The sequence below is a fragment of the Sebastes umbrosus genome, chromosome 2 (assembly GCF_015220745.1).
Source record: "Sebastes umbrosus isolate fSebUmb1 chromosome 2, fSebUmb1.pri, whole genome shotgun sequence".
Taxonomy (NCBI): Eukaryota; Metazoa; Chordata; class Actinopteri; order Perciformes; family Sebastidae; genus Sebastes; species Sebastes umbrosus.
The window spans coordinates 20,342,629-20,347,328 of NC_051270.1; positions in this window are offsets into that span (position 1 = coordinate 20,342,629).

Below are 4,700 nucleotides of genomic sequence, written 5' to 3' on the forward strand. Positions count from 1 at the left end.
AATTAGCAGTGGATATAAAGAGAGAAAATGTTTTGGAGGGAAGGTGGCTGCAGAATAAATGAGGCATTCAAGAGGAGTGTTTTTGTCTCGGGAGAATCTCTGAGTAATTGTCGGTGCTGCTGCGGTGGGTGATTATTAGTAGTGTTGCTTAAAACAAACTTATCTGGCTCAATGAGCTTCTTCTCAGCTCAAGGCTTTCAGAGCCCCACAGCACACATCCACTTTACTCACAGCTCAGTAGTGTGAACAACTTTGGAAACTCTTCACCCTCCATCGTAACCTGAGATAAACGCCCAGAGGAGACGATCTGATACCATAAACACTAGCAAAGAAATTAACTGTGATGGATGGTGTTGGTGTTGGTGTTGGCGAGTGTCTCCACTTTGCTAGGGAACTCTGTCCCCCAACTCCAATATTTAGACATTTTCAAATCTAAACTCATGTTTCTGAGTCTGTGTACATATTGTGCTGAATAAACCTCTTGAGTTATTTAGTGCAAACTGCCTATGCCCCCAAAAGAATCAGGTCTGTAAGGAAAAAGATAGTTTAGGGGATTAGATGTTCTTTGTAAAAGGGAAAATACGGCGACTTGGTATTGCTTAATGTGTGTGTTTAGAGACAGCCTCAGGTCTTTGGGATGGCACTGTTCTGCTGCTCCCACTTTAATTGGCTGCTGGCCCCTCAGCCTTGCCTGAATGGAGAGTCATTTAGGGACCTTTCACTCTCTTAGAGGATTGTCGGTTGCCGCTGCAGGAGAAATTGCATTCCTGTTTCCATACAATGGCTGGTCTGAGTTGGACGGGGCAAGAGTATCACTGTCATTATCATGACAATGGAAGCTAATTCCACTGCCACTCGCGCCATTCTGAAACCCTCTGCAGCACCAGCTTATCAGGGGGCACCATGAGACCAGCAGGAAGCTACGCGGTGAAGATTTACACTCGAACAGTACACACTCACAGGCAGACACACACACAAACACATTCAGGACTTTGTTTACAGAGGCAGCCACAGGCATGAACCAACACATCAGCAAAAAAGTTTATTACACAGCACATATCACTTAGTGTCACACGTGTGGCCAGACATTAATCTAAATTAATGTTATGTTTTCCTCAACGTGGAGATGATACATGTCTGAACCAGTGACACTGTAAAAGGCCTAAAAATGTAACCTCTACAATCCCAGTGATCCAAGGAAACCTTTTTATTGCAGGGGTGCAGGAGTTAACATCAATTTACATTTGCTTACATATGATGTTGTACATACTTATATCATTCCTACAATGTTTATACATTTCGTAGTGAAAAAGTAAAAATGATAGTAACATGGCTTAATGCTAAGCTAAGCTGCTGCCCCATATTTACTGTACAGACATGAGAGTGGTATCAATGTCCTCATCTAATTCTGCCTGTTGTTTGGAGCATCAGGCTGTGAATGCAGTGTGAACCAGATGCATGTGACAGTAAGGTTTCACTTTATGCATTATGTGCAGGCACTGTATAGGCTACTTAGCTTGCAGAGGGAGAATCTAAAGTGTGTTAGTAAAGTGGAAACCCAGTAGAGCTGAAAGACAATCAGGGTATTGGTTTTCTCCTCTTGCTTCCAGCTGTTTAACCTTATCCCTGTTTTGTTCATCTGCATCATTTCACTGCGGCTCTGCACGTTGGTCTGATCTCATCATCTGCAGCCTTTACCCCTCTCCTTCCTGTGAGTGTATCATCATCTGCCATCCAGCAGGATCTTCCTCTGTTCACTGGAAGGCAGTATGGTTTTGGACCTCAGAGGCACCATTAAACACTCGCTGACCTAATCCACATTTATACCACACACACACACACATGCACACACAAAGCAAAACCACATACACACTTGTACCTAGACACAGAAAAGTCCTGTGGCGTGTAATGGTAACACAATGTACTACATTTACCACACTGTAAAAAATACAAAAATACAAAAATAATATACTAACATTGACTAAACACAATCCCTCCTTGAATGTCTTAGATGTTAAGATTAATTAATTTTATGTCAATTTCTTAGTATTTTTACTAATAAGTAGGATTTGAGAGGTTTGTTTACATTAGAGGTTGTAAACTACGCTGATCAAGGAAATGTTGTGGATCACAATTTGTGATATTTAATGACTTTCTAATGCTTGTTGAAATATAGTAAAATTCCCAAATCCTTTAAAAAATATGTTCACTTATATCTGAATAATTTTGGCTTAAAAAGGTTGAGCTTGGTATCTGCACTTTATGACTGTATTGCAAGATTCTGTTCCTCATCCGTTATCACTAATAGACGAGATTGGGAGATTGACTTGGATGAGGAGTGGGAAGAAGATTTAAGTGTCATTCAGTTCAAATTTATACATCGTATATGTTGGACTAAAGTCAGACCAGCAGCAAACATGAAGCCAGATATGGACCTTACATGTGATAGATGTAGGCAGGCACCAGATCTACTGGCTTTGTCCAAGACTGCTCGCTCTCTGGAAATCGATATCTTTAACTCTCTGTCAAAAGCGTTGGGCTCAGTAATCAGCCCGTACCCGCTTGTTGCACTTTTTGGTCTTTCCCCCCGAAAAACAAAACTCTCAAGTCTTCATAAGGGTACCTTGCCTTTTCTATAATAGCTAGATGGTTGATTCTCTTAAATTGGAAATCCAACATTTGCTTTCAAGCTCAGCATTGTTTTTATGTTATTACATTTTCTCTCCTCTTCCGTCCTCTCTCTTTTGGAGTCAGTAACTTGGGGCCTCTATATGTCACTGTGTTGTTGAGCGCTGTGGGCAAATCACCAACAGAAACACAATAAGCACTTTAAGGAATCTGTTTGTTGATCAACGTGTGTTATACAAACAGAGGTCAAGTGAAGTTGTGTGTTTCTGAAAACCTAAATTGGGGAATTGCTGTTGCAATTCTTTCACAAGATGGCCATAATCTTGATAGAGACATTACTCTAGCAGAAACTTTCGCTGTCCATGGTGCTGAATCAGGATTATCTGGACCATGATTTGATTCCCAGTAGGACACTAGATATGTTATTTGAAAAAAAACAGCAATTTATCTATTCTTTTGAGCTCGGTCACAGTTTGCTTTTCCTTACCGAGATAATTTTACGTGTGAATACAAGAACCGCAGTCTCACAGGATGCTCTGTAATTATTTTCACAGCTGCAGTCAGGAAATCATTTTAAAAAGCTTGTGTGTTGTTTCTCGAATGAATCAAACATTTAAATCCCACTTTGTTTTCAACTTCTCATTATTAAATTGTTGGGCATCAGGTCATTTTAAAAAATAAAGCGGTCTGCTGACTGTATTTTTCACATGCTCTTCCAACTAAATCCCGTCTCCTGTCGTAACTGCTCTGTTCTCTTTCTTTAAAAATGCATTCTCTTACTGGAATTACTTTTTTAAGGATTTGTCTCTGATTATTTTAAGGTCAAAGGAATATTTTCTGTGGGTCAGATCATTATTACAGAGACTGAAGCTCATTCGACTTTTGCAGTTTCTGAAAGTTACTCAGGTTGAGAGTTTCAGATAACAAGATTAGAGAGCCATACTAGCGGCTCTGTGAGGCTGTACCCAGCAGTGCTTTGAGCTAAATGCTAACATCAGCCCAATATCATACACATATATATATATATATCAGTATAATATTTACATGGTTCACCATTGTAGTTAAGCATGTGAGCATGCTGACATTCATTAATTATCACTCAACACAAAGTACAGCTGAGACTGTTGGGTCATTTTGCAGGTATTTGGTTATAAACCAAAGCATTGGACAAATCAGAATTTGGACCTGATGATGGCGCTAGATGAAAAGTTGTGGGATCACCAAAATGTATCCCTGACCAGCGAACATGAATGTCTGAACCAAATTTCTTGGCAATCCTTCCAATAGTTTTCATTTCACTCAAAACCTCAAATGTCAACCTCATGGTGGCGCTGGAGGAAAAGCCAGAGGATCACCAAAATCAGAAGTGTTCATCCACGGGGAAAGATATTGTGAGAAGTAACACTGTGCACAGCAGTGGCAAGGATCAATAGAAACAAAACACAGGCACTTACAAATAAAGGGTCTTCTTATTTATTTATTATGGCCACAAAATGAACGTGTTTCAGCTAGAAGCCAACATCAGCGTGTCGACCTCTGGGAATCATGACTCATGAATGTCTGCACAAAATGTCATGGTATCTACAGTAATAGTTGTTGAGATATTTTAGTCTGGACTAAAGTGACTGACTGACAGACGGCCATCCCTTGAGCCATGCCTGTAAAAACATAAATACGTAAAAGATCAAAATTGCTTCCAAAGCATAAACTTATCTGTGCAATGTGTGGACCATGGAGCTTTGTTGCTTTTACTTATCCAGATCGTGCAAGAACTCTGAGCTTTAATTATCTAGTTCTTTGCGTTAGTGTTGTTTTAGTGCTGATGTTATTTGCCCAGTCTCCACTCTTCTTTGACCAATGATGTGGTTTCAAGGTGGTCTAAGATCGTAACTGTAAGAAGTCTTCTCTTTTATTTCTCCTCATTCCTCCGAGCAGCATTAAGACACCTGCCAGACCAAATCAATTTGAGGTCACGTGAGGCCAGAGGATGGAGGAGATACAGCAGCCTTTTCATTCCAACTGAAGCTGCTCACTCAGAGGACATATGCAAAGAATGAAACAATCAATTTTCA